Source organism: Rana temporaria, chromosome 7 (genome assembly GCF_905171775.1).
Source record: "Rana temporaria chromosome 7, aRanTem1.1, whole genome shotgun sequence".
NCBI lineage: Eukaryota > Metazoa > Chordata > Amphibia > Anura > Ranidae > Rana > Rana temporaria.
Window position 1 is genome coordinate 115794984 of NC_053495.1, and position 18982 is coordinate 115813965.

Sequence of the window (18982 nt, forward strand, 5' to 3'; positions counted from 1 at the left end):
TCCCTTCTAAATGTTTTTTTTTCTTTGTCTGAATTTCTCACTTCCTGTTTATCCTCAGTAAGCTTTCCACCATCATCCGAGCGGTGGAAAGTCAGTCAGAACAGCTTACTGAACGGCTTACTGAGGAAGAACAGGAAGTGAGAAATTTAGACAAAGAAAACAACGAAAAAAAACATTTACTCAAAGGAAAAGGTAAGTGAACCAATAATGCACTAGCTTAAAGGAACCTATTTAGAAAATAAAAAACGATCCTTTACAACCTCTTTAAGCACCCCTGCTAGGGTCGGCTAGTGTCTGTCATGTAAACTGATACATTCTACTGGAGAGTTTGTGCTTTTGAAAAACAACAGACTTGCTGGCCAGATCACCAGATGATAATGGAAGAAAGAAAGCCTAAAAAGAAATGAACCCAGTCATTTCATGTAAGAATTGGCAAGCTGCAATATAAAACTTTTTTGCTTTTGGGTTTAAGGCCTCATGGACACTGGGCGTTTTTACAGCTGCTGTTTTGGGCATCAGGCATTTTATTCTACAGTGCAGCCAGTAAACTCCCCAGCATGTTATCCTATGTGTTCATGCACACATAGGCTGTTATCAGCGTTTTTTGGCATGGGCATTTTCAGGCTAGGAAAAAAAAAAAAACAGAACTACTACATTTTAACAATAGTTTTTCAGCTGTAAAAATGTTCTAAATCAGAAAAATGCGGCAAAAATACTGCAATATGCAGCAAAACTCATGTTTTTACGTGACATTCTACAGCTAAAGCTAATGGCAATTTTATAATTTAGTTTGATTCTTTACTTTATGGTGGTTTATTTCTAGAGATTTTTTTGTTCAATTGCAACAATTGCCTGATTTTCTGGGCAGACCAGTTCACTCCCTTTTCTTTTTTTTTTTTTATGAGCAAAGTTGTTAATTTAGCCAGTCTCATGCTCTAAAAATGCACCAGTTTGTTCTTTCCCTTATAAGAATGTACCCTACCTTACTGAGTTAATGACATAAAGGCTGTGTCATCAAGTCATCACATTATGTGTATAAATACATAAATCATGTCCAAGAGGAGATATAAGATTTTCCTTTTTGTATAAATTTCACATTTACATCCATCACTTAAAGGGGTCGTAAAGGTACATTTTTTTTTCCTAAATAGCTTCCTTTACCTTAGTGCAGTCCTCCTTCACCTACCTCATCCTTCCATTTTGCTTTTAAATGTCCTTATTTCTTCTTAGAAATCCTCACTTCCTGTTCTTCTGTCTGTAACTCCACACAGTAATGCAAGGCTTTCTCCCTGGTCTGGAGTGTCGTGCTTGCCCCCTCCCTTGGACTACAGGAGAGTCAGGACGCCCACTAACACACAGTTCCTTTCTCTATCTGCAACGTAGAGGGCGTCCTGACTCTCCTGTAGTCCAAGGGAGGGGGAGAGCACAACACTCCACACCAGGGAGAAAGCCTCGCATTACTGTGTGGAGTTACAGACAGAAGAACAGGAAGTGAGGATTTCTCAGAAAAAATAAGGACATTAGGCGACAGCCTTAGTCACAGTCAGTTACGTCTACCTTTTTCTTTAAAAATACTAAAGAATTAAAATTCTAAAAAAATATAAGCTACAATAGGATCCACTTCCTACGCAGTAAATGAAACATCTACAGGTTCAGTGATAAATAACAGTACATTCTTATGGCTTGCAGTGAAAGAAAATAATAGCAGATTCAGATAATTGGGAGAACGTACATCATATATTATTTTGTTATGTGTCTTGAATACAGAAGAAAGAAGGAATATCATTGATTAGAAGATGCACTTGAATATTTTCATACATACATTTCTTTGTGTTACCTTTGCAGCAGGTTGGACTAGAATAGCCTGTAGTAAATCTGTGTACCATTTCTATATATGTTCTAAAAATAATGTTAATTGCATAACTAAACTAGCTTTGTCTTTGTAGGTAACACTCTGGTCTATCCACTTATGAAAGGTCTCACAGCTTACTCTACCGGAGGTGAGTAAAAAATATACATTGACAAAACTTTTTAAAGACATGAAAGACTTTTAAACTGAAGCAACAAACATACTATACATTTTCTGTAGGCTAGGTGTAGCTATTTCAGATTCTTCCACCAATGTTAACATTTATAGTTGTATCTAGGAATAGTCATCTTCACAGCAGGACCCTGGCAGACATGCACTGGTTCACTCATGCAACATACTGTCATCTTCAAACTCTACTCTTACATTTATGGATTAAATAACATTGTAAAGCCAGCCAAAGATGGTTCGTATCTTGACCCGTTCAGCAGGGACCAGCTGAGAATCACTCCATATATGAGCAGGCTTATGCCCCGTACACACGATCGGAACCACGGCTTGCAGGAACGAGATTTTCACAATTCCCCAAATTACACAGCACAAGTGTATTTTTTTTTAGGATTATAAACACTTTAACCACTTCAGCACCAGACCATTTTGCTGATCAATGACCGGGCCACTTTTTGCGATTCGGCACTGCGTCGCTTTAACTGCCAATTTCGCAGTCGTGCAACGTGACTCCCAAACAAAATTGGCGTCCTTTTTTTTCCCCACAAATAGAGCTTTAGAGCTTTCTTTTGGTGGTATTTTATCACCTCTGCGGTTTTTATTTTTTGTGCTATAAACAAAAATAGAGCGACAATTTTTTAAAAAAATAATATTTTTTTACTTTTTGCAGTAATAAAAATCCCCCAAAAATATATAAAAAAACATTTTTTTCCCTCAGTTTAGGCCGATACGTATTCTTCTACATATTTTTCGTAAAAAGCGTTTATTGATTGGTTTGCGCAAAAATTATAGCGTTTACAAAATAGGGGATAGTTTTATGGCATTTTTATTAATATTTTTTTTTCTACTAGTAATGGCGGTGATCAGCATTTGTTATCGGTACTGCGATCTTATGGCGGACACTTTTGACACATTTTTGGGACCATTGGCATTTTTATAGCGATCAGTGCTATAAAAATGCATTGATTACTGTAAAAATGACACTGGCAGGGAAGGGGTTAACACTAGGGGGTGAGGAAGGGGTTAATTATGTTCCCTCATTGTGTTCTAACTGAATGGGTGGTGGGATTGACTAGGGGAAATGACAGATCGCTGTTCATACATTGTATGAACATGCGATCAGTCATTTCTCCCCCTGACAGGACTCTGTAACAAGCGATCACGGGTGCCCGGCGGTGATCACGTGAGCCACTAATGGCTGGAATGCGAAATTACATATAGCTACGTGATTTCGCGCAGCCGAGCCAACCTGCCACCGTATAACTGCGGCGGCTGGTCAGCTAGTGGTTAAGGACTTTTTTCAGAATTCATTCGAAGTGTAGTACAGTACAATATGCATAACATTATTGTTAAAAAAGCGAGAAAGGTTTGATTGTGTTGCCACTTTACTTTATTATAGGCAATATGTGAGTGTTGCTGACATCTGCGAAAGCTGGCTATACATGGATATAAATTCAGTCAGTTGCGAAGGGACCGACCAAATTTTGATCCATCTATGTCTGTTCTCACTCAACAGAATTTGGTCTAGTGAATGACTTCTCTCAAGGGGGTCTGTTGCAAAACTTTCGTTCAATCAGCACTTGATCAGTGTATTCGGATAACAGAGGAATCTTAGTTGTCAGAATACAGTAGCACAGTAGGGAGGATTCCTCCTTTTACCTTGCTTGTGTTGATCCGTTTCTTCCTTTTTTTATTTTCTATTGGGCTGCTGGCTGAGAAAACTAAAAACAAAAAAAACAATTGATTCTCAGGGTTTTGTGCTGTTATTATCTGTACTAAGTCTTCATAAATGAATCCAGCATGTTTTCCTTTGACCTGGTGAAAAAGAATCCATGTACTCTAGTGATTATGAAACTAAATAGGTCTATCTGCTGTAGGGAAAGTCAAAAAAGAGCCTTGTTATATGAGAACAAAACAACCAAGTATCTGAGGCCTCGTACACACGACCGTTTTCCTCGATAGAATCCATCAAGAAACTTGGTGGGAGAGCTTTGTTGGTGAGGAAACCAGTCGTGTGTACGTTTTTCATCGAAGAAACTGTCGAGGAACTCGACGAGGAAAAAAGAGAACAAGTTCTCTTTTTCCTAGACGGGAGTCTCAATTTCCTCGTCGTGTTCCTCGTCGGGCTGGTTTTCAACAAGAAACACGATCGTGTGTATGCTAAGAAACCCACGCAAGCTCAGAATAAAGTATGAGACGGGAGCGCACCTTCGGTAAAAGTAATGGAGATAACACATTTGTCACGCAGTAACAGACTGAAAAGTGAAAATCGTCTCTTAACAAACTTTTACTTAACACACAGTAACATGAAATTAGCAAAAGCAGCCCCAAGGGTTGTGCCAGTGGAATCAAAGTTCCCCTGCTGTTATATGTGTTGTACGTCACCGCGTTTGAGAACGACGAGATTTCGTCTTGACTGTGTGTACACAAAGCAAGCTTGTCTAGTTCCTCGACAAGCCTAACAAGGAACTCGTCGAGGAAAACGATGTGTCTTTTCCGACGAGTTCCTCGGTCGTGTGTACGAAGCCTCACACTTAAAAAATCAGCAAAATATACAAATGTATTATTCCTAAAGGTAAAATAAACCAAATAAAATTTGTACAGCTTAGTGCAAATTCTCCAATCATTATTTTTAAATGACTGTAACAGAATTGCAGATGGTTTAACTAAGTGGTATAGCTAGGAACTATTAAATATTTCCCTTGGAAATTGTACACTGAACATAAAAATGTAATTTCTGTACAGGCAGTATTCTTCCCAATAGCTAACATTTGTATCCGTAATTCCAGTGCCAGCTGTGAGAGAAAAGTGGGTCACGGAGCACTTGAGCTGAGCCCCCATCCTCATTGTTCATTGCATATGTGACCGCTCCAGAAACGGTTACATTAATCCACCACATTACAGTATTTCACATCCTTCCTGTCCTGAACTGCCCCATCTGTGCCATTTTAGCATTTAATTCTGTTTGTTAAAAAAATACTTAAACCCTGCCTGCCCTTTTGCTCCCTTCTTTAAACATTCACTCTTTACATTCCGAACAAGTTCATGCTTATGACTGCTAAGAACATCATGATGAAGCAATACATTTTACAGTTACGCTAAATTAAATGGATTACGGTATAGCTTTAATCTTTGTATCGTTTTGTTAGATGTGCCTTCTTAATGGCCAGTAGGTCAATGCTTACATCATACACTCATTTAGCGTGGGTCTCCTCTGGATCCTCTCTATTAATTAAATGTGACTTTGAGTCCATCTGTGCAGACACTAAGCATCTGATGTGTCCTATATTGCTGCCCTAGCTATTATTTTTACGCAAATTTAACACAAGCAAAACACGATTAACAATCTTTAACTCATGAAGCAAATACAGCTATTTCCACCCTACAGCAAACAATTCTTACCAGATTTATGTGCCTGCTCTGGAGTACCTTCTTTATTTGATCTGATAACATGCATGTAGACTATAGCTTCTGAATATCACCTGTGGTTCTTTACAAGGCTGGGATCATCTATATAATTCCAAGATGGCTGTCTATATAAACTCTAGAAAAATATTTAAAATCCACAAAAAGGGGGACACTTGACCCATAGCAACAATCCAGGCGTTATCTTTTATTTTCTGAGACAAAGAAAGAAGAAGCCGATATTGGGTATAGACACATATTCAATTTTTCTGCAGAACGTTCTTGTCTCCGATTTTTATGAAGTAGTCTGTAATTTGAAGGTTTTAAATTCTCATCCAACCGTCTCTGACCTAGCAGAGATTTTTTTTCAACTGAGCATACTTGTATAAAAATAGATGTAAAGCAAACCAAACGACTCATTTTTTAATTAAACACAAATTATGTGTTTCAAAGTTCATGACCAGTGGTATCAACATTTTCATGCCAGTTTCTCAGATGTACAATCAACCAGGAAAAAGTACACAGGCAGGTCCCTGCTCTTCCCTGTCTACAAAATAAAAATAGTTACCGTAAATGGTGTCCTTGATCACAGAATAAAAAAAAATCTTTTGGTAAGACATAGAGAGAGTAATATTGACAGAAACTAATTATAATTACCCATTGCTTTCATTGGTTGGACTAAGATAAAATAATTAAATCTGATTTGCTGCTGAGGCTTATTTTCTCTTTTTGTTATTAAATTGTCATGAATTATTAGTGTTTACTATGCAACATCACTTGTCATTTTAAGCTTTAAATAATGGAAGTCAAAGCTTTTATTGATATTACAGTAACCCCAAAAAAATAATAATTGTGTCAAGAAATGGAGTACTAAATGTCCTGTACAATTATCATATTATTGAGTATGATACATCTACAGTTATAACAATAAATTGAATTTCATTTAAAAAAACATTAGCTTTGTATACATTTTTATTCATTTAGCAACATGTGCCAAAAAAAATAGTATTTTCTTAAAAATAGTACAAGTTGTCATGCAAGCATTGACAGTTTACAATATTTTATCTTAAATAAATACATTTTTATTTACATCTTCTTTTAGTGATTTGCGGGGAACATCTTGTAGACTGGTAACACAAATAGCTACACAACACAGTATTAAAACTGCATAATGTTAAAATCCTGCATATCCCTTATTGTTATATGAAACAGGCAGCCAAAACATATTTTATTATTTCTAATAAGGGCAGACAAAGTGTATTGTTTAGTATAGCATGAGAAATAGGTATAATATCTTTCTGTAACCCCGCTGGGGAGATTTTCCCTAATTTCCTGTCCCTGTGACATTCCTAGGAGAAATGCGATCAAGGATTTTCATAGGGACCAGAAGATATGCACAGCAATAAAAGCATTGCCAGTTCTGCTTCTTCCCCACTCTACTATAAATATGTTTTGTCTGTTTGCCTATTGGAGATTTCCTTAAGAGGGACATTTAAAAACTATAAAAAAAATAAATAAACATATTCTAATTTCCATACTGTATCCAAAATAATAATTTAGGCTGGAGTTGGGCTTTAAATATATACATTTTTATTACAGTTACTATCATATTAATAATATATCAAATAAAGTCTATGGCATTTTCTAGCAATGCTTTTATTACCCTGCTTACAAATATCTGTTGAATACGACAGATTCTAAATGAGTCTAGTTTTGGTATTTTTTTGCTGCATGCTGATCCGGAGATAGATTGTAGATCAGAATGCATTTTGCAATCGACAGATCAGGGGCTGATTTACTAAAAAGAATAGAGACCGTTAACTGACTGTTCACTGAATTTTGTAAATTATTAAACTCTTTGTTCAATTAAAGTGGAGGTTCACCCAAAAAATACATTTTTAACATTACATTCAGCCGAGTTGTCAGAATGACAATCGGCTGTTTTTTTTTATTTTATCCCCGTACATACCGTATTTTCACTGCCGCTTCCGGGTATGTCTTCTGCGGGACTGGGCGTTCCTAATTGATTGACAGGCTTCCGACCGTCGCATACTGCGCCTCACGAGTTGCCGAAAGAAGCCGAACGTGGGTGCGCAGGCGCCGTTTAGAGCCGCACCGACGTTCAGCTTCTTTCGGCAACTCGTGACGCGCAGTATGCGATGGTCGGAAGCCTGTCAATCAATTAGGAACGCCCAGTCCCGCAGAAGACATACCCGGAAGCGGCGGTGAAAATACGGTATGTACGGGGATAAAATAAAAAAAAACAGCCGATTGTCATTATGACAACTCGGCTGAATCTCACAGCTGAACACATCTTTACCCTATTTAATAATACCAGCTTTACTAATTGAACAGCCCCTGCTATTTTACCAAATTTTACCCATGTGTACAGTTTCCAAGGAATATGTGTAATACCGCACAGACCATGATGTAAAAGCATCGGACATTTATTACACTGACTCTTAGAAAAATTACAAAAAGTTAAAGTGCATGTAAAGCCAACAGTTTTTTTTTGTTCTAGATAGAGTAGGAAATAGCTAAAACCCCTCTCGATTTATTTTTTACTTTGTGTGCCCAGCTGGGGAGATTTCCCTTGACTACACTGGAGGCATGATCGAAAATGAGGGAACACCTCTTCAAAGTGAACAGAATTCCTATCTTATGCCCTGTACACACGATTGGAATTTCCATCGGGATAAACTCAGACAGATTTTTCTGACGGAATTCCGTTCAAGCTGTCTTGCCACACCAAATTTCGACCATCCAAAACGCGGTGACGTACAACACTATTACGAGCCGAGAAAAATGAAGTTCTTCCGAGCATGCGTTGACTTGATTCTGAGCATGCAGGTTTTTTTCTCCATCAGAGTTCCATACAGACGAATGGCATTTCCAATAGAAATTTTTTCATCGGAAAAAAAGAGAACACTTTCTAAGTCCATCTGAGTTTCCGATGGAAAAACTCCGATGGGGCATATACACGGTCGGAATATCCGATGAAAAAATTTCGTCTGACTTTTTCCATCGGAAATTCCGATCGTGTGTACAAGGCATTAGACATCTGTAACAGGAACAGGTGTCTCCCAGTGGAGGATTTTCCCTGGCCTCTTCCACTGATTACAGATTAAAACGTTTGGATTTCCTCTCCTTTTCTGTATCGTGACAATGGTCTCTAAAAAAATGAGAGGGGTGAAACTCCCAAGCTTGGACACAAACAGCAGTTACAATTTGGCAAGCGATTAAGTCTTCCCCTAGTCTGTGCAAAAATAAAAAATAAAAATATTGTCTTTACATATACTTGAACCAAAATTTGTGAAAAAAGATATAAGATGTTTATGCTTTGTTTTTCCTAATAAAATTAAGTAGCCTTGTGGCTTTGATCCAATTTAAATATTATGGAAGACCATGTTCTTTTTAAGAAGCATACCAAGACCCCAGTGGCTTTCCAACAATACGTTCCTAAGTATGCATGCAGTGGTGATGTTTTACCATTTATCTGTCTTGCAGTCTGTCATGTATACTGTTGAAACCTTCGAACGTGTTGTGAGTGCGCATTATGAAAGATTTTTTGAGCATGACCTCCTTTTAACAATTCATGTCTGAAATTCACACTTTTCTCCTACTGTCCCTCTGTCCCCCAAACATACTGTGTTAATTCCAGGGACGCACAATAATCTGCGCATTTAAAAAAAACAGAAAATATTCCAGCAGCTTCGTTAGCGATTGAAATCCTTCCTTCCTTTGATATATTGTGGAAAGTGGTTTTCTGATGTTCCCGACATGCTGTACGAAAGCCTTCTATAATGAACTGATCTTATCACCCTGTCAGACTGGCCTGTCTGCTCAGCACCCTTCTCTTCACTATCCCTGATCCTCTTCCCAATTAATCCCATATGCCCCTCTCAGAACATTATCTGCCTGCTTGCAGCAAGGAAGCTGGTTTTATCTCATAAATGCAGTTCTTCATAATATATTCACTGGGAAAAAGAGGCACGTGGAAATTTCAAGAGGAGGTGCTTTGTTCATTAAACAAAAAATACATTGTATGAATAGTCTGCGGTAAGAAAACAAGCATTAGCTTGTACAGTTTTGTAAGATTTCGTCAAATGAATTCAGGGCTGGTCTGTGATAAATTATAAGAAAATGTTTACGTAGAGGATATACTCATCATGTGGTTCTACATACTGTAAAACTACAGTTTGGCATTTTTGAAGACACATAAACAATTTTCATGTGCCATGTTGCAGTTGGTGTGAACAAGCAAAGAATCATGACTGCAAATTTTTCTATTAAAGTGTTACTAAACCCAGGACCCTGCATTCACTATATTGGGTCTCCCACAGTACACAGGGCATGGAAATGCAATTATTTTAGTAAATATAAACTGATAAATACCTTTTCTCATCAGTAGTATATAGCAGTCTTTGTGACTTCTATCAGTGTCTGGTTAAAGCTTGTAGAAAGAGTTTTCATTCACCTCTGACTGTCCTATGAGGCTGCATGACTCTTGACCCTCTGTCTGGACAGTGCTGATTGGCCCTGTGCTGATCGCATGCATCCTCCCAAAAAGTCTCATGCACCCAACCAAAAAAAAAAAAACTCTCCAAGTCTCTGTACTATCAGCAGATTGATTGGGGACAGTAACAGAAGGGGAGGATCAGATAAGACAGGATCAAACAGCCTTTTTACACAATGTGGAGGAGTAACCCTTTAGGTACTACAGTGAGTATAACAAGCATGCTTTACTGAGTATACAGACTCATTTTACTGTTGTGGGTTTAGTAACATTTTAAGCTCTGAAACCGTTGCCTTGCAGAGCATGTGGTATATATATATATATATATATATATATATATATATATATATATATATATATATATATATATATATATATTTATATATTGTAAGGGGTTAGCTCGGTAGCAGGGTGTGTGACCCCTTGGGTGGGTTCATTCACTACACACTGGATTTATACAGACAGGCAGTCGAAGACGGTTGAAAACAAAGATTTTGGTTTATTCTTCCATCTTGCTTTAAACAAGTGCAAGCATCCAAACGGCATAAACAAAATCAAACACAATATAAACCCTGGCCATTTGGGGCGTCTATCTTCACCACACAGGAACCTATCTATGGAGTCTGGTACAGCCTAGTGCTGGGCAGACACTGCTGGTCATACATCAGAAAAACAATAGTCTTTTGATTTTTATCACACAGAAAAATCAATTTCCTCCTCACCTCCTCAGAAGACTTTCAGCTACTGCTCTCTTTCACCCAGAAAGCCTCAGGATGCAGCAAATCAGTGGTAATCCTCTGGACTACTTATAGAGGCCTTAATTGCCTCATTCTGAACAGCTGAAGTTTTCTTTAGCCTTTTCTGGCTACATTTGCAGCCGACGCCTAATAACAATTGGTGTATTGTCTAAACAAGGCAGAAATGTATGTCCCGTCTGTGACAACACCCACAGATTTACCTGACTTCCTGTCACAATATATATATACAGTCTTCTTAAGATTAGGAAGAGGGACACGTTTTAGTACAGAGTATGAAGGCAAAGGACACACCGTTGTCAACTCCATAGTTACAGGGACCATGATAAATAATTTCCAAACATTTACTGGTTAAACCCACAAATGCTTTTTGTCATTGCTAGGTTTCATTTATACTGGCTTGTTAAAGTAAATTCAGGGGATGGATGAAAGGTTTAGTGTAACATTTTTGAAAGTCCAAAAGTCCAAAAGTGCATTTTTTTTTTAGATGTCTGTACACTTGACTAAAAAAGAGGGACGACCAAAAAGAAAAGTGGAAAAGAGTGTTTTGGCTTTAAAAGAGGAATAGTGGAATAATAATAAAAAAAAACGCAAAATGAGAAGTATGTAACATAATAATTAAAAAATATTAAAGGAAGTACCATATTTATCGGCATATAAAACACACACTTTTTCCTCCTGAAAATCGGGGACAAATGTGTGCGTGCTATACGCCGATTCCTGGCTGCTTTGGAGTGGAAGGAAAGGGCGAGCACAACCGGATTACACAGAGCCATGATCTTCTGTGTACCCAGTGCTCAGTCACACACAATCCCGCCTCCTAGCCCGGCATTGGACCACTGTTTATGATAGGAGCCAGGCCAGGAGGCGGAAGTGTGCGTCGGGTACACAGGAGATCGTGGCTCTGTGTAATCCAGCACTGGTGAGGCCGCAATGGTGGGCAAAAGTGAGGCTGAAGATGGGCACTGAGCAGGTTGGATAGATGGGCAATGGAGAGGCTGCAGATGAGCACTGAGCAGGCTACATAGATGGGCAATGAGGAGGCTGCAGATGGGCACTGAGCAGGCTGCAATAGAGAGGCTGCAGATGGGCATGGATCAGGCTGCAATGGAGAGGCTGCAGATGGGCACTGATCAGACTGCAAGGGAGAGGCTGCAGATGGGCACTGATTAGGCTGCAATGGAAAGGCTGCAGATGGGCACTGATCAGGCTGCAATGGAAAGGCTGCAGATGGGCACTGATCAGGCTACATTGATGGGTAATGGTGAGGCTGCAGATGGGCACTGAGCAGGCTGCATTAATGGGAAATAGAGAGGCTGCAGATGAGCACTGATCAGGCTGCATTAATGGGCACATGAGAGGCTGCAGATGGACACTGATCAGGCTGCATTAATGGGCAATTGTGAGGATGCAGATGGGCACTAATCAGGCTGCAATGGTGAGGCTGCAGGTGGGAACTGATCAGGCTGCAATGGTGATGTTGCAGATGGCCACTGATCAGGCTGCATTGATGGGTACTGATCAGTCTGCCTTGATGGGCACTGATAAGGCTGCATTGTTGGGCAATGGTGAGGCTGCATTGATGGACACTGATCAGGCTGCATTGATGGGCAATAGTGAAGATTTTTTCCTGAAACTTTCCTCCTAAAATTAAGGTCTGTGTTATACGCCTGTGCGGTATATTTGTTTTATACAATTACACTGTAGGTACCTATCAGTGCCTATATGCTCAAAGCATACTGTATCAGGACATACTGGGTTGATTTACTAAAACTGGAGAGTGCAAAATCTGGTGCAGCTCTGCATGATAGCCAATCGGCTTCTAACTTCAGCTTGTTCAATTAAGCTTTGACTAATTAAAAGATGGAAGCTGATTGGTTTCTCTACAGAGCTGCACCAGATTTTGCACTCTCCAGCTTTAGTAAATCAATACCACTATATGTAGAATCAAGATTTGAGGTCAGGGTTTAGGAAACAGGTGGGCATTTTATGTTGCTACCTAACTAAAGTAACTTGAATCTAGACACCAACAACATCGTGGTACATTGCCTACCAAATTTCCAATCTATGTTTATGTATATCCAAGCTCATGAAATAAATTAATATGAATAGCACATTATATCTTTTAAGGGGTTTAAATTATTGGTAAGCTCCAATGTAGTAAGAATGAGCACACATGTATTGGTGGTCCACCTTTTTAAAGTTCAATTTTCCATATTAACCCAAAAATTACATTAAAGTGGAGTTCCACCCATAAATATAACATATTTTTTTAGATGCCTTCAAAGTGTTGTTGCTAGGCAGAATAGTTAATCTTCCCACTTCCTGCACATAGGTGCTTAATGCTTCCTAACCTACACCGCACAGACTCCTGGGAATGTAGTGGGTGTAACTTTCCAGGAGTCTGTGCACTCCCCAGTCTCAAAGAATCATGTGACTTGGACAGCACAGGTGCTGAAACCTGATCTGACACTGCTTGTGCAGCACTGAGCATGTGCGAGATCTGCAAGGCTGAAATCCAGGAAGTCATACAGTCTGGCTTCATGATGCCCACACTTAAGATGGCCCCAGTCAATTTCTATTTTATAAAGTGTCTAAATGCTGTAACAACCTAACAAAACGGACCTTAGTTTACAGACTAACTTTACTAGAATACATTAAGCTTGTGTATTACAGGGGTATTTATATTTAAAAAGTGAAATTGTGTCCGGAACTCCGCTTTAAAGGGTCAATCCAAAGCTACTATTTCCATGTTTAAAACACCGGACATTTATTAAAAAAATCCTTTAGGTACACTTGTGGTGATGTATATGTGCTTGAATTCCTGGATCTACACAACTGCTCTGGCCATTACAAGGAGCAGCCACTCGCATTACTAGAATTTTCAATGGTTTTCGATTAAGGGTAATGCAACAGTAGACAGGAACACCCAACGATAGGCGGAGCACACATTGGTAGACAGGGCATGCAAAGGCAGGCAGAAACATTCATAACTCCCAGGGTGGCCAGGTTCAGGGTTGAGAATTATAGCAGCCAGATGTCTAATGGAGTCCCCAAGATATATCGAATAAGAATCCAGAGGGAGTCTGGTTCATTTCGGTGCCTGTATGACTTGTAAATCTATCAGTCATTTCCCCCAGTATAATGTTATAAGCTATCCAGTTGTGTATATATGCTCCTTTTTGTCTACTCATTATATATTATTGGCAGTTTGAGATTTGAAATGTTCAAGCCAAACAAGTTAGTCATACGACATTTGTTCATTAAGCATCTATAAAAGTTCATGCTCTCTCTGGGGCAAGGTAAGATCTGTTATTTCTAGAATATACATGATGCAATAGGCAATATGCTTTTCAGTCTTATACATGCAAAGTCCAATATGAAGTATGTTTAGGAAGCATTTATGTATGTAACATTAGCAATTATCATTATTATTATATTTTTTTAACCACTTAAGGACCCGCTCATGTACATATACATCCTGTTTTTAAAGATGGATATCTCGGTAACGGCAGCAGCTGCTATAAACGATAACGGTGGTCTACGCGGTGGATTCGCCGCAAGATCACCGTTATCGGCAGCGGGAGAGGGTCTCCCCCTCCCACCGCTCTCCCACGCCCTCTGCCGCTTACCGGAGCCGTCGGCAGCGGCGGAGGCGATCGGGTCCTCTCTCCTGCTCGACTGGGATACGAGTGAGGGCAAGATGGCCCCCACCCGTCCCCATAGCATAGCAGGGCGGAAGCGACGTCAAAACGTCACTTCCACCCATGCTTCTTAAAGCAATATTTTCTTGTTGAAATTTTTTCAAATGACACATTTTTTTTTTTGTATTTAAGTCTAAATATGAGATCTGAGGTCTTTTTGACTCCAGATCTCATATTTAAGAGGACCTGTCATGCTTTTTTCTATTACAAGGGATGTTTACATTCCTTGTAATAGGAATACAAGTGATCCATTTTTTTCTTTTCAGTGTAAAAATTTATAAAATAAATAAAAACAAATAAGAAAACAAATTTTTTTTTTTTTAAAGCCCCCTGTCCCGACGAGCTCACGCGCAGAAGGGAACGCATACGTGAGTAGCGCCCGCATATGAAAACGGTGTTCAAACCACACAAGTGAGGTATCACCACAATCATTAGAGCGAGAGCAATAATTCTAGCCATAGACCTCCTCTGTAACTCAAAAGATGCAACCTATAGAATTTTTTAAACATCACCTATGGAGATTTTTAAGGGTAAAAGTTTGACGCCATTCCACGAGCGGGCGCAATTTTGAAGCGTGACATGTTAGGTATCATTTTACTCGGCGTAACATTATCTTTCACAATATATAACAAAATTGTGCTAATTTTACTGTTGTCTTATTTTTTTAATAAAAAAAATGATTTTTTTCCAAAAAAAGTGCGCTTGTAGGACCGCTGCGCAAATACAGTGTGACAAAAAGTATTGCAATGACCACCATTTTATTCTCTGGGGGGTTAGGAAAAAATATATATAATGTTTTGGGGTTTTAAGTAATTTTCAATCAAAAGAAACTGTTTTAATCTTGTAAATGCTAAATCTGAAAAACAGACAAGGTCCTTAAGTGGTTAAACAGCTTGTGTGAGCAATGTATTTCTTCCATTTGGTTAAGGGAATACTCGAAATAATTTAAAGGGAAGCTTAGAGTGGTAATAAACCCCCAGGGAACACAATTAAATAATCATTCCCCAGCAAACTATTTGTTAAAATTCTTACCCCAGCACTTGCAATTTGCAACTTTCAATGCTGCTGGCTTCTTCTCTCTCAGTGCTGCTTCCTTGAACTTCTATGTTTTACATTGGACAAAGTGGTCTTGAGCCAGTGCCTAAAAAAATGGAGGGTTTAATATTTTGGGGTTAATTTAATTTTTTTTAATGTTTGGACTGAAATGGCTTGTGAAGCTGTTAAAAAGTTTATAGAAAGTATAGACACAAAAATAAATATGTTTCACATAAATGTTTAATGCACATCACACCGAAAAGTGCTTAATAACCACAAGGCTTGGTGCGTTATCTGATATTGATTTTTCTTTTGATGCTTCTGACACCTCGTACGGCTGCATATGGCTTTATGGACCATTTCTTTCTTCCTCACTTTATATTGACAGCCAGGGAACGCTGGAGCTACATGACACATTGGCAGGTGGATTGGGGCCAGTTTCTCTAGTGGCAGTAGTTTCTTTTAAAAAATAATAGTTTTTAACCACTTGCTTACTGGGCACATATACCCACTTCCTCCCCAGGCGAAATTTCAGCTTACTGCACTGCGTAGTTTTAACTGACAATTGCGCGGTCGTGCGACGTGGCTCCCAAATAAAATTGACATACTTTTTTCCCCACAAATAGAGCTTTCTTTTGGTGGTATTTGACCACCTCTGCGGTTTTTATTTTTTGTACTATAAACAAAAAATGTTTTTAATATTTTTTTTCTCAGTTTAGGCCAATACGTATTCTTCTACATATTTTTGGTGAAAACAAAAATTGCAATAAGCGTATAGTGACTGGTTTGCGCAAAACAAAATAGGGGACATAATTATGATTTTTTTTTATTTATTTTTTTTACTAGTAATAGTGGCGATCTGAGATTTTTATTGGGACTGCGACATTATGGCGGACACATCGAAGACTTTTGACACATTTTTGGGACCATTCACATTTATACAGCGATCAGTGCTAAAAATATGCACTGATTACTGTATAAATGTGACTAGCAGGGAAGGGGTTAACACTAGGGGACGAGGAAGGGGTTAAATGTGTTCCCTACTAGTGATTCTAACTGTGGGGGAACTGGACTGACAGGAGGAGGTGACCGATCTGTGTCCCTATGTACAAGGGACACAGCATCGGTCTCCTCTCCCTGACAGGACGTGGATCTCTGTGTTTACACACAGAGATCCACGGTCCTGCTCAGTTACTGGGCAATCGCGGGTGCCCGGCGGCCATCACGGTCGCCGTGCACACACATCGGGTTCCCAGTAACACGACGGGGGCGCGCGCGCCCCCAAGTGGCTCTGAAAGACGAGGATGTCATATGACGCCCTCTCAGAACAAGAAAGCTATCGTGCCGCTGTCAATTGACGGCGGCCGGTAGTAAGGAGGTTAAACAAACAAAGAAAAAAAAAAAAAATATATATATATATATATATATATATATATATATATATATATATATATATCAAAACAATAGAGTGTGTTACTTCCTCCTCTCTTTTTGTTTTTTGGAGCAGTGCTAGGGTGGGCTGCCAATAATCCACCAATAATCAGTAGAAAAGATGACGGGACACAATCTCCAATGCAATTAAGTTACTGGTTGCTTCTTCAAAGACAAAATATTTTGTAGTAATGCAATACTACTGTACAGTTATGAGCATACCATGCTCTTCATCAGGCTTTGTGTCACAAATGAAGAGCATGGTATGCTTGTAACTGTACATTAGAATTGCATTACTACAAAATATTTTGTCTTTGAAGAAGCAACCAGTAACTTAATTGCATTGCATTGCAATATATATATATAAATAAGGATTTGTAGAATATTGTGTGTTACCTAAAGAGGCAGCTCAAGTGATTTCCTTTAAAGGAGTTGTAAAGGAAAAAAATGTTTTGCCTAAAATTAATGTCTGCAAGGTAGACAGACAGAATAGTGTAATGATTCTGTTAAAAACCGAGTAAATACCTATTAAATTCCTTCATCTATATCACCTCCGGCGTTCTAGTTTCTGTTCTCTCATTCACTTCCTGGTTTGCGGCGCTCATTCATGTAAGAACTACTTTTCCCAGTATGCATTGCGGCACGCACAGTAATTCATAAAACACGTAGAGAGTGTCCTGCCGCACAGATGTAGTTCCCAGGAGGGGGGCCAGCACGTCACTGACCACCGCAGTAAAGCCTCCCTTCACGGTGGTGAGTAACAATCAGACAAGCAGGAAGTGAACAGAACAGAGAAGAAATAGAGCAACTTCTGAGCAAAAACGAACAATGAGGAAGTGAAAAGAGGAATGTCTGCAGGTAAAGGAAGCTTATTATGGAAAAAAAAATTCCTTTACAACCCCTTTAACCACTTAAGGACCGCCTCCTGCACATTTATGTCGGCAGCATGGCACGGCTGGGCACATGTATGCACAGGTACGTCCTGTACTAGTACCCAGCCGTGGGTCTTCATGGTGGCTGCTGCATCGATCGTGTCATCCCTTTTATAGGGGGACACAATCGATGATGTCACACCTACAGCCACACCCCCCTACAGTTGTGAACACATAGCCCCATCAGCGCCCCCTGTGGTTAACTCCCAAACTGCAACTGTCATTTTCACAATAAACAATGCATTTTAAATGCATGTTTTGCTGTGAAAATGACAATGGTCCCAAAAATGTGTCAAAATTGTCTGAAGGTTTAGCAATCAAAAAAAATACATATTAGCATTTTTTAGGTATTTTGAAACATAATGAATTATTTGAAAAAAAGTATAGGACGTAAATATGTCAGTGTACTAGAGATTTCATACAAATCGGAGAGTACTAGGCTTTTTAAAAATGAAAAAATTGGCTTTTAAAAATGTTAAAATACTTTTTAAACTTGGAAAGGAAACACTGCAGCACATGGTGGATTATGGAAGCATCTCTTTCACTAGATTAAAACGTTAAAATTAGGTCTTCCTGTAAAGAAAAGACTTCATATTTATCTGCTCTGCTCCTCCACCGGTCTTCGCTGTCTTGAGGAGCTAAAGCTTACATGAGGTAATTTGAGATGCCTAGTCCTTTATTGCATTTTGTGGTTTAATCCACCATCATTAACCAGTTAGCAACCGCCCTATAGACGAAATACGTCTACAAGGCGGTTGCTTAACCCTGGGAGGGCGTCAATGTACGTCCTCCCAGAATCGCGCTCCCGCGCGCCCTGTAGGGCGCGCACACGGGAGTCTCCGTGACCGCTGGGTCCTCCGGACTCGGCTGATCACGGATCACGGTAAATCGCCGCTGATAGCGGCGATTTACCACGTGATCGCTCCGTCCAATGACGGAGCGATCACTAGTAAAGAAACCGGCGTCATGTGATGACGCCGGTTCCTCCCTCTCCTCTTTGTACCGAACGGTACAGTGTGAGAGAGGAGAGGGGAGAGAGCGCATGCAGCAGCAGCTGCTGCGGGCTGGATCTGTGACACATGCAGTCACAGATCCAGCCATCCCTCCCTGTGCAATACTCTGCAATGCCCCCATACTCTGCAATGCCCCCATACTCTGCAATTATGCCC

At 39.4% G+C, this 18982-nt stretch overlaps 1 long non-coding RNA gene across 1 annotated transcript in view; it reads left to right on the top strand.

Annotated features, from left to right (window-relative positions):
• The window catches only part of LOC120945587, a 98151-nt gene that overhangs the window by 48737 nt on the left and 30432 nt on the right, over nucleotides 1-18982 (top strand). Inside the window, exon 2 of the long non-coding RNA XR_005750601.1 lies at nucleotides 1947-2000. This is a non-coding gene — a long non-coding RNA (uncharacterized LOC120945587). The remainder of the gene's footprint in view (nucleotides 1-1946; nucleotides 2001-18982) is intronic.